Genomic DNA, 12,736 nt, shown 5'->3' with positions numbered 1-12,736 from the left:
GAAAGAGTGGAGGAGGGGAAGAGTGTAGGAAAGGAAATTTGGGGAAAAAATGAAGAGATAAGGCATTTGTGGGACTCAGCTATGATTTATTATCTGTTGATGAGTATGTGTGTATGCTCTCAATTGTGCTGGACTGAGGTGTGTGTCATGCTGGGTAAACCCTTTACAATCTATATGATGTATAACAATTAAATTTATAAACAAAGTTAATAAATAAGAAAAACAGTAAGATAAATTTAAAACAGTGGAAATATTTCTTTTTAAATTATTTTCTCATGAGAGGGAGCAATGTAACCCTCTCAGGCTTCTTGACAATGCATGAAGGCAAGCTGACTACTCCTTGCCGTTTGTCTTCTTCACCCTACCCAATTATATTAAGACCTTTTCTCTCTTGTTACAGGTTATCCTCACATGTGGCAAGGTGTACTTCCATGGTTTGATCAATTGCAAACAGGCAGTTACAACATCACTTGGAGCCCTTTCCTATTGCTTATGTTATGCTGTCCAGCCACTTTAAGACCAAATTTGCTGAGAATTTCTGACAGTCCCTTCACCCTGCCTTTGGTGTGAACTGACTCTCCTTCTTTGTCAGCCCTCACTTGACCAAGTTGTTTTTTGAGAGGTTTTTGTTATAGGGTGCATGTGTTTGCCAGAAAGAGACAGAGAGACGGAAAGCGAGAAATCACTCCCCCCGCCCACCCCACCTCCCCACGGGGGAATGGCCATGCCACAATCCCTTCTCCTCCATTCTCCTCTTGGGATCTTGGGAATGCACACACACACACACCAGGCATGAGTTTAAGGCACTGGGTCTGGGACTCAAACCGCGGTCAACAACATGGGATACCAGTGGCACAGCCACTGCTGCTCCCACTTGACCAAATTCTTCAAACCTCTCTTGTGGCTTTGCTTGGGGCTCTGGAACTTAGCCATTCCACCTAAAGACATGTCTCCTGTTTATGCCTACTCCTTTAACTTGGTAACAATGTTATCATGTGAACATGGCTAACAGAACTAGAAAGAGCCCATCTCAGCATGATGCTAAGTGCCAGCCAGATTGGTGGAAGAACCCGCACTCTCAAAAATCTAAGCCTAATTATGTGATGCAGATGATTTTTATTTATTTATTTATTTATTTATTTATTTATTTACTTATTATTTATTATTATTATTATTATTATTTTTGCTGGTTCTTGGGGAAAGATACAAAAGATAGGCAAGAAGCAACTTCCCAGGTGTAGTTAAACCCAGAAAATCCTAGCAATCCTACTGACAGTCCCCTGGCTCTTAAATTACATGCTAGGATGTAATTCACAGAAGAACCCCTCCACAGGAATGGGGTAGCAGAGGGCACATCCCCAGACTTGTGGTAAAGGATACATTACCATTTTTCCAAAAAAAAGATTGGAGGAGATGTCTTTCAAGGCCTTTTTTTCCTTGATGAGAAACTACCCATTGCCCATCTTCCTTTGCAATGCACCTTGAAGCACTGGAAATCTTTTGATCGACAGCTTCTAAGGAAAAATCTGTCTTCTTTTGCACCCAAGCATGGCCACAATATCTTTTGGAAAAGGGGAGAAATCTGACCTTCTGGGAGGAGTATCAATTATAATACTCTCCTACAATTAGAGTCACTTTGTAAATGAGAAGCCAAACATTTTTATTTTTTGGAGAGGTTTTGCTATAGGGAGCATGTACTTGCCAGAAAGACAGAGAGACAGAGAGATAGAAAACAAGAAATCACCCCCATAGAGAGATGGCCATGCCACAATCCCTTCTCCTCCGTTCTCCTCTCAGGACCTTGGGCACACATGCACAGGCACCCCATGTGAGTTTAAGCCACTGGGTTCGGGACCTGAACCATTGTTGACTGTATGAGAATGCAGAAACATAGCCATTACATCATCTGCTGGTTCTGAAAGGCAAAACATGTTGAAATTTTCTTCATTCAAACGTTTGGTGCTCTTCAGGACAATTCACCTTTATATAGCATCTCTCTACAGCTTTCTGATGAGCACACGTGCCCTATAGCAAAAACCTCTCAAAAAAAAAAAAAGGCCATCTCAACTATATGTCTGCTCCAAGAAATTCCCAGAGAATTTGGCCCTGTGAAGAAGGTACATGTTCTCTTCTCCCTTTAGGATTTATGACAAATAAAGTCATATTTAAGAAGTTACACTGATAATCTTGGACAATACATTGAATTTTTCCAAAATCTTTCTCAAATATTCAAATTTTCATGGAAACATACCATATTATTACTGAACCATACCCTCACCAAATATGTGGTCTTGGAAGTATCAATATAGAGATTGTATCATTATATCCCATTGTAATACTGAATTATTTGAATAAAAGGAGTACCAAGAAAGCAAGGTGCTCTTTCTCATGGGACAACAAGCTGTACCTACTACTGGCCCATTTTGGTCAGATAATGAGTTCCTTGGCCTAAGAAAATGTAAATATTTCATGACTTGCATTTTAGAGGAACTACTAAGGAACTGCACCAAACCTCTAAATTATATTTAGCTGGCTATGAAGAAACAAAGAAAGGAGGAAAATTCTATCTCCTTCCTCAAATGGCCTTGGGAGGCACTGATTGAACATACAAGTCTTAGTCCTGAATCCCTGGAGGGACAATGAATACTTACAAATGGCTTTTTGATTCATTTGATCCCAAATGTCAGAAGAAAAGTACATACAAATGGCTGTGTGGCCCAAGGGCCCATGGGATCACTTAATCAAATTGGCCACCTCAGCTCATTATAATCATGATAAGGTGGAAGAGGAAAAATTGGACAAATGTTCTGCCCCACACCAGGCTTTAATGGCTACCCTCCAAACTAAGCAAATCACTCTTGGCTTATTTTCTCTGCAGAAAAACTGAGTATTTTAGGAAGGCCTGTCCCATGTGGAGAAATCCTCCTAAGTCCTGTCCTAACTGTGCAAAAGACCACTGGAGGTCTGAAGTAACCTGACCTCCACTTCCACAAGGCCTCCTAAACCTTGTTTAATTTGTTCTGGCAACCACTGGAAGTCTGAGTATCCCAGATGCCCTCAACTGACTGAGCCCCTTGACTTCCCTTCAGCCTCGTAAGACTGATGAGGTCCGGAGCCCCTCCTCTTTGCTCATGTCTTGGACGCCATCATCACCCCACTAGAACCTCAGGTATACCTGGAGGGTGAAGGACTAGTGATTAATTTTCTCCTTGACATAGGGACTACTTGTTTGGTTTTATCGTCTCTCTTCATTCATGGACCTTTACCTGTAAATTCTATGATAGTACAGGGAGTGAGAAAAAAGTCTCACACAAAGGTTCTCACAGACTCTTTACTGTCACCAGGATGGAATAACTTTTTTTTTTTTTTTTTTGGAGAGATTTTCACTGTAGGGCGCGTGCGCTCGCCAGACAGACAGAGAGAGACATAGAGACAGAAAGCGAGAAATCACCCCCCAGGGGGGGATGGTCACGCCGCAATCCCTTCCCCTCCATTCTCCTCTCAGGATCTTGGGCACGCACGCCCACGTGCCCAGCGTGAGTTTTAAGTCACCGGGTCCGGGACACGAAACGCGGTCGACTACGTGGGAGTCCAGCGACATAGCCATTACGCTAACTGCTGGTTCCCAGGATGGAATAACTTTTTATCATTTCATCCTCATTAGGCCAGAAAGCCTACTTCCCCTATCAGGGAGAGACATATTAACCAAAGTAAACACCACCATATTTATGGCACCTGAAGGCAACTTTATTATGCCTCTATGGAAACTAGAACTAATCCAGAAGTGTAGGCAACACATGAAAAAAAAAATGGAACTTGCCATAGCTGTTCCCACTGTTCAAATTTTCTTTAACGATCCAACATCCTTTCCCAACTGAAAGTAATAACCTCTATGGCCCCATGCTTGAGACAGCCTCGAGGGTATTATACCCAACTTTAAGCATCAGGGACTCCTCTGAATTTGGAAGTCCAAAAGCCAGATGGAGAATGGAGGCTAGTTCAAGACCTCTGACTTATAAATGAGGTAGTAATCCCTAGACACCCCACAGTTCTCAGCCCTTACACGCAGCTGACTTATATTCTCACTTGTGTCCAATGGTTTATAGTTTTGGACTTAAAACATGCCTTTATATTAATTCCCTTACATTGCAATTCCCAATCTATTTTCTCCTTTGAAGATCCATTTAAATCTTCTTCCCAGGTGGAGAGGCAATGGTTGCCACAGGGATTTTGTGACTTTCCTCATTTTCTTGATCAGGCCTTGGATAGAGACCATTCTAACTTTAGTGGAATGATGTGGATGACATCATTAGTGAAAGAAGGATGTGGATGACATCCTTCTTTGTGACCCCATGGAAAGAGATTGTCAAAACAAAATAAAGCATTACTTAACTTTTTGTCATGAAGGGGTTAGAAAGTGTCCATATTCAAGGTTCAACTATGTCAAACATCTGTAAAGTACTTGGGTTTAGTCTTATCAAAGGGCACCTTGGTATCGAACATACTGGCCCAGAACATTTTGAGCCAATTTCTTCTTTTCCTTTTACCATGGGTCCTTAAGTAATTGAAAGGTTTCTTGGGAATAACAGGCTTCTGTAGGCTTTGGATTCTAGGATATGGTGACATTTTTGTCCTCTTTATCAATTTCCCAAGAAAACTCAAATAAATATCTCTATTAGATTGCATATCAGAGGCACACAAAGCCTATACTACTTTAAAACAGTCTTTTTTACAAACCCAGCTCTTTATCTCTCAGTGAAGAGGCCTTTAACTTCTATGTCGCAGGAAGAAAAGGAGTGTCTTTCTGTGTTTTAACATAAGGTAGAGGATCATCTCCACAACCAGTATGATTTCTAAGTAAAGGAATTGATAAATAGTGATTAAATGTTTAAAAAATAATTCTAATAATAATAGTAATCTGAAAAAAAATAAAAGCTATTGGATGATTATGATGGAGATTTTAATGTCTTTGTGTTGACTGATATACATGGTATTCCTTCTAGAAAAATAAATGTAATACACTGTAAAGTTATATTATTCAATGTAACAGGGATTTTGTGACTTTCCTCATTTTCTTGATCAGGCCTTGGATAGAGACCATTCTAACTTTAGTGGAATGATGTGGATGACATCATTAGTGAAAGAAGGATGTGGATGACATCCTTCTTTGTGACCCCATGGAAAGAGATTGTCAAAACAAAATAAAGCATTACTTAACTTTTTGTCATGAAGGGGTTAGAAAGTGTCCATATTCAAGGTTCAACTATGTCAAACATCTGTAAAGTACTTGGGTTTAGTCTTATCAAAGGGCACCTTGGTATCGAACATACTGGCCCAGAACATTTTGAGCCAATTTCTTCTTTTCCTTTTACCATGGGTCCTTAAGTAATTGAAAGGTTTCTTGGGAATAACAGGCTTCTGTAGGCTTTGGATTCTAGGATATGGTGACATTTTTGTCCTCTTTATCAATTTCCCAAGAAAACTCAAATAAATATCTCTATTAGATTGCATATCAGAGGCACACAAAGCCTATACTACTTTAAAACAGTCTTTTTTACAAACCCAGCTCTTTATCTCTCAGTGAAGAGGCCTTTAACTTCTATGTCGCAGGAAGAAAAGGAGTGTCTTTCTGTGTTTTAACATAAGGTAGAGGATCATCTCCACAACCAGTATGATTTCTAAGTAAAGGAATTGATAAATAGTGATTAAATGTTTAAAAAATAATTCTAATAATAATAGTAATCTGAAAAAAAATAAAAGCTATTGGATGATTATGATGGAGATTTTAATGTCTTTGTGTTGACTGATATACATGGTATTCCTTCTAGAAAAATAAATGTAATACACTGTAAAGTTATATTATTCAATGTAATATAAACAAGATTATGATAATAAATAAACTAAAAATAAATCGATCTGGTAGCCAAAGGATGACCTCCCTCTTTGAGTGCTATTGCGGCTGTTGCCCTTTTAATTCTTGAGGTTACCAAACTGACTATGAGGAAACATATAACTGTCCACACTCCTCACAATGTAGCAGGACTTTTTGTCAGCCAAAGGTAGCCTATGGCTTATAGATAGCTTCTTTTTAAAATACTAGGCACTTTTGTTAGAAGGAAAAACTATACAATTAAAAGCCTAACTTTTGTTAAACTCAGCCACATTTCTCCCAGAAAACACCAAAAGAAAACTTGATCATGAATATGAACAGGTTCTGGTACAATCCTTTGCAGTTAGAGATGATTTACAGGAGACCCCATTGCAAAATTCTGACTAGACTCTTTTTTTCTGATGGAAGTTCCTTTATGGAACAAGGAATTAGAAAAGCCGTTTGTGTTGTAGTGACCTTAAGCGAAGTGAAAAAGATTGACTATCTGCTTCTGAATATCAGTCCTCTGTTGGCAGAACTATAAGCTCTCATTCCACCTCTGGCATTAAGTCAAGGAAAAAGAGCCAACATATATACTGACTAAATATGCCCTTTTGATTTCCCATGCACATGCCAATGTCTGGAGAGAAAGATGCTTCTTGATTGCTAATGCGACACCCATCGAATACTAATAAGAAATAGAAAAACTACTAACAGCCGTTATGTTTCCCCAAAGGGTGGCAGTAATACACTTGGAGTAGCCACCAAAGGGGTAAAGATGACATAGCTTATGGAAATAACTTGTCTGACCAAACTGTCAAGGCATCAGCCAGAGACCATGGCTCCTCTATGGATCTACCATCATGCCTCTGGTTTTGAATGATTCCTTAAACATATGAGGCCTCTGTACTCTCAGACAGACATACAGGAAGCTATTTCAAAAGGATATTCTTTTTAGCTCTCGGGATGGTTACAAGGAGGAGGTCAAATATTCTTTCCAATTTCAAGCCAGTGGAAAAGACTGAAAATTCTTCATTAGGGTCTTTACTTAGGCCAAGGAAAAACCTTACAATGGACTCGATGTTTATCCAAGTGTCATCACCTGGCACAAACAATTGAACAAATTGTGGATACCTGTGAAATTTGTTTAAAAGCCAACCCTCTCAGTAGGCAAATTGCTCTTCCCTGGCTTCAATGAGTAGGGTGCTACACAGGGGGAGACTGTGTTTACTCATACAGCTAAGACACAAGGTAAGCGATATCTTCTAGTGTGGGTTCATACATTAACTGTATGGGCAGAAGCTCTTCCATATACAACTGAAAAGCACTGAGGTAACAAAAACTTTAATTGGAGAAATTTGGATTGCATAAATGTTTCCAAAGTGATAATGGACCCTCCTTTAAGGCTGCTGTCACCCAGAGAGTTTCCAAGGCATTAGGAATTAACTACCATCTTCACTGAACCTGAAGACCTCAATTGTCAGGAAAGCTAGAAAAAAAACAATGATATACTAAAAAGACAGTTTAAAATATTAATACTAAAATCCCATCTTTCCTGTGTCTCTCTTCTTCCATAGCATTAATCCATAACAGGAAAACAACTCCTCCAAACAAGGGCTTAGTGCATATGAAAAACTACCTGGACATCCTTTCTTGACAAATAATTTTTTCCTTTTTGATGAGGAAGGCTCTTCACTCACCAAGCAGATAGAAACTCTTGCAAAATTTCAACAAACTCTGCAGCAACTGCCTAATTCTCAACCCTTGCATGGAGAACTCCTTTTTTTGAACTTGGCAATCTCACACTCATAAGTCTCTCCCTCCCTTGACTTCTAACCTAGTGCCCTCCTGGTCTTTCCCTTTTATAGTAAAATTATTTATTAATCCTTTGATTCATCATTTACATCTGAATACCTCAAAGTCCTCTGAGTCACCTAAGTCTCAAAGATTCTCATCAACCCTTCCCTCACTTCTGGAAGATCCCACCTATTCTTGTGAACTGCTGGCAATCCTCAAACTTCTCTTCTGTCATCAGAAAGAGAAGTCCACTTCTCCTGTACCAAACTTCTGAAATTCTCTCTGCTTTTTTGTGACAATCTATCTGAGTACACATTCTCATATTCTCTTTATTCAATAGGGAATATTTAATCAGTCTTCCATGAATTACGGTTTCAAGAGGACTTAATGGAATTCATACCATGTGCAATCAATGTACCTGTTTTGTTTGTGCTCTAGTTTGCCTGCCATTTCTCAGTGGTCCTGGCTGGACTGTTTGGTTCCCTCACTTAATACCACTCACATTCCAAATGAGGAACCCTATTGCTGGTCTGTTGAGATGATTGTATCTCTTTGGTCTGACAGTGACTCTTACATATGCTCTAAAGTCATAAAAAGAAACTTCACTTGTGTCCAAATGCAGTGTCTGCATGAGAATAAATCCTTGTCCCATAAGTCAGGTGAAAATAGATTTTGGGTTCACATGGCCTGCCAGATATATCATCAAACCACCTTTTTTATGAAACATTCTGTAAGTATTTAAAGTATTTTACATCTTAATCTGATGGGACTTGGATATTCTCCTGTCCAAGTGAAAAAGGAACTGAGATACACCCATTCCTCTTTTCCTCAGTCCATAACACCACTAACTAAAGTCCTAAAACCCCTCCACATTTTGGCTATCAGTTCTACTACTTACTGTTTCACATGTTCACTCACTCTAAACCCTTTCTTTACTATATTCACCTGTCTTCACCTTCACAATCTCACATACTTTAAGGATGGTCATTCTTATACAACCAAACTACCTATTATGAACTGCCTGCTGGCATTAAGAGTCCGTGTCCTGTGGAAACTCTTAACTTTCATTCTTCTTATCCATATAACATTTCTTCCCTTTACTCAGACACAAATGATTAGTTTTTCCTCACTGTGATGACCATTTAGGGCTCATGGACAATGAAGTGGCCCTGGCTATAAGCAGACCTTACTGTGTTTGGATTACCAGAACTAATTGCCACATTGAAGAGTTAATTGAATGCTGCCATCTGCCTCCTCTCAAAAGCCCTGAATGCTACTGCCCTTGTCTTAATGCTATTAATCGGGAACTCAAAGACTTTCATGACTACCAAACTGGAAAGTCAAGCCATGATAGGTTACCTTCGCCTTCAATACTGTGTTGGTTGCCCTGAGTTTTCTGATATGTATTGTTTGAACATTAATGACAATTATAATAAAATTATTTTGTGAATTGATCAAATTCCAAAGTAACTATACAAATCTGTCCAGGACACTCTTGGAGTTGTCATAACTGGGTGTCTTCCTTAGAATCCCTTGGAATTATTTGACTCCTAATTCTACTCATTTGATTTTTTGAATGTAGCATTTTAAATGTGCTAACTACTTTTATTTTCTTCTTACCTATATGCCTATATAAGCCAGATGCTCCTTCAAGCCTTTACAATGGCATCATCTGGGACCACCTACCAGGAGATCCTAGGTAGACCTCTGAAGAGAAACCCTTGGCTGCCATGCCATTATCATTCCATCTTAGCAATAAGAAGCCAGAATGGTCTTTGACCATCTTCCCTAATGACAACTGGGTTTTTTTTCTTTTCTTTTCTTTTCTTTTTTTTTTTTTTTTTTTTTGAGAAATTGAATTGAGACAGAAATTGGATCCAGTGAGTAGGTAGATAGGGCAGGGACCCTGAGAGGTAAGCCACTGTCTGCTATGCTGGGTAGCCATGTTATGTTATCTTTTTCCATATCTCTTTATTCTCCATGGAGTCACTATGTCTCTTTGACCTCAGATATATGGATCTTTCTCCTAAATAATTTAGGACTCTTTGTTGTGAGAATCAGACAAAACCCAGAGACCTAATGTCAGAGCCTGGAGCACAAAGATAACATAGGAAGTATCTCTATACATATATGTATATATACATATGTGTGTGTGTGTGTGTGTGTGTTTATATATGTATATATATTTTTTGAGGGAGATAAGACTTCCAGGCTCTGGGGCAACAGCATCCCAAATTAACAGTCTCAAAGTCTTCAAAGTTAGCTGAGATAACAGTTCTTCTAAATTAACAGCCTGCATGTGACCCCTATCACAAAGAAAAATGCATGCAAGGAGTCTCTCAGCTAGGATATAAACTAGAAATTTAGACCATGGTGTGGCAATTTATGCTGAGACCCCTACTGCTTGGGAACTCTTCTTTCCTCTCCCTCTCTCTCTCTCTCTCTCTCTCTCTCTCTCTCTCCCAATAAACCTCAATTTCTGTTCTTTCTTGTGTCTGCATTTCTTTTCATGAACGTGAGACAAAAACATGTCACCTTTCAGTCCAGATATCAGCATTGGAGTTGGACATGATCACCACAACTTCCTACAATTGGACTGAAATAAGAGGTGGTAAGTGGAGGAGGCTACTGAAGAAATACATTTCTGGGATAAAATTCTTTTTCTTAAATTTTATTTTTCAGGGGAATGTGTATACATAATCCCCCACTACCAAAAATTATGCAGTTGAGTTTCCCACATTTGGGGAAATCATAGGGGCCAGCTCCATCCAGAGCACAATAGATAAGCCTCGCCCTGAGAAAACCACCTTCATGATCATGGTATCTCCCTTGCCAGGTGTGTATAAATCCTTATCAAAGTGTCAAATGGGAAGGGACTAACTTTACACTTAATGTTATCTTCAGTGGTCACTTAAGTATATTTATTTATGTGATTTAGAGTTCACTCATTTACAAGAAAATTTTGAGACAGATGACTAGCTGAAGGTGAGGATGTGATAGGAATGCCTCTCTCTGGTCAAATAAAATAAAATTAAATAACAGATTACCCCATAGTCTGCTCTGAAGAGCAGGCAGGAGTGGCAGTCAGTGAGTCCAACTGAGGTATGAGACCATCAGACATCCAACTGCCTTCTAACTGCACCGGGTACATCCCAGGTTGGTCCTGCTATATCACTTCACTTCTGTTGCCCCTTGAGCCTATGTTGTGAAACAGGGAGCAACCACATTCAGTAAGACAAACTGAGGCAGAAACTTTGAGACTTGATAGTTTCCTGAATCTACTGACTCCTACTCCTTCCTCTAGTTGAAAACCTCCAGAATCAGCCCCAGGGGCACTTGGTCTCAAGAGATAGTGAAAAGAATCAGCATTTAAAGCTGGCTATGTACACACTTCACTAACTGGAAGAAAAGGCCCTTTACTGAGGACATGTCTGAGAAGTAGAGCTCATCTTCTCCTGGTGACACTATAAAATTGGCACCAGAAAAGCAGGAAGAATCTAATTCATAAGATGACTAGAAAACACACAGAGGCACAAGAACTGTGGTATATTTTCATCAACTGGATGGGGGAGAAATGTTCACATATTGAAATGATCACCTTGTAAGCTAAAAAATGTGATTGAATATATTTTAAAAAATGTTAAAATTAAAATAAAATTTTTAAAAAGAAGACACTTTTTCTCAATGAAACAGAGTAACTCTTCCATCATAGAGAGCACAAAAGAATTTTCAAGCATGTCAGAAATACAGTTAAGGATATCATGGTGAAAAAGATGAGGGAATATTTCCAGGATTTGAAAGACCAGATGAGATAGACACCATAAAAAAGAACCAATCAGAACTTCTAGAGATGAAGGCAGTAGTACAGGAAATCAAGAACTTCCTCAAAAGTATTAATAACGGACTGGATCATGCAGAAGACAGGCACAAAATAAGCCTTTTCAAATTCAAAGGCATAGAAATTACATCCAGCATCTTCTCTGACCATGATGGATTTAAACTGAAAATTTACTTTAGGAAATATCCTTAATAAGTACACAAAAGTATAGAAACTAAACAACTACTTCATGCCTACTTAAATGTCTTTACAACTACTGAGGAAACTAAGACTGAAATCAAAGGATTCATTGAAACCAGTGATAATAGGTTCATGAGTTTTCATAATCTATGGGACACAGCAAAAGCAGTCAGAAGAGGAAGGTTCATAGCAATTAAGGCATATAATAAAAAGATGGAAAGTTAGCAACTAGACAAGCTAACAGCACACCTCAAAGAACTGGATGAAAATAAAGTTCTAGAAACAAAAGTAATAAAGATTTGAGCAAAAATAAATGAAATAGAAAAAAAATGAACTATATACAAAGTAAGTGAAACCCAAAGAGATTATTTGAGAAAATTTTTAAAAAATGGTAATGTATTGATTTTGAAGACGCAAGAAAGGAACCAGATAAATCAAATTCACAATGAGACAGGTGATATTACAATAAAATAACAGAATTACAAAAGATAATTGGAGAATGCTATGAGCAATTATACATCAACCAAAAAGAATACCTAAATGAGATGAACAAATCTTTAGACACATATTAGCTACTAAGACTGCATCAGGAAGACACAAATAAACAGAGAAAACCACAAACAATAGAATTTACTAAGTGATAAATAACCTCCCAACAAATAAAACCCCAGATCCTAATGGTTTCACTTCTGAATTCTACAAAGATTTTAAAGAGGAAATAACCCCCATTCTACTCAAAATATTTGTAAAGATCCAAAAATGAAATAACACTCTCAGATTCATTTTATGAACCCTCCATCACCATCATCACCAAAAGAGATGAAGACATGGCAAAAAAGGAAAACTACAGGCCAATATTTCTGAGGAATACAGATGGAAAAATTCTTCAACAAAATACTAGCAGAATGTATCCATAAGAGTACATAAAAATTATACACCATGACTAGGTAGGCATTATTTCAGAGATGCAAGAATGGCTCAGTATGCACAAAAACATGAATACAATACATAATATTAACAGAAATAAAGATAAGAACCATATGACCATATCA

General features: G+C 38.4%; 1 non-coding gene across 1 annotated transcript; it reads right to left on the bottom strand.

Annotated features, from left to right (window-relative positions):
• Positions 1–10,345: 10,345 nt before the first annotated feature.
• Positions 10,346–10,510, bottom strand: LOC114006745 (U1 spliceosomal RNA). The gene has a single exon (XR_003548430.1). It is a non-coding gene; the product is annotated as a U1 spliceosomal RNA (small nuclear RNA).
• Between the last annotated feature and the right edge of the window lie 2,226 nt (positions 10,511–12,736).

This window comes from Tupaia chinensis, unplaced genomic scaffold (genome assembly GCF_000334495.1).
Source record: "Tupaia chinensis unplaced genomic scaffold, TupChi_1.0 Scaffold149983_1, whole genome shotgun sequence".
Lineage (NCBI taxonomy): Eukaryota > Metazoa > Chordata > Mammalia > Scandentia > Tupaiidae > Tupaia > Tupaia belangeri.
This window is presented reverse-complemented; position numbering and strand designations above follow the sequence as displayed.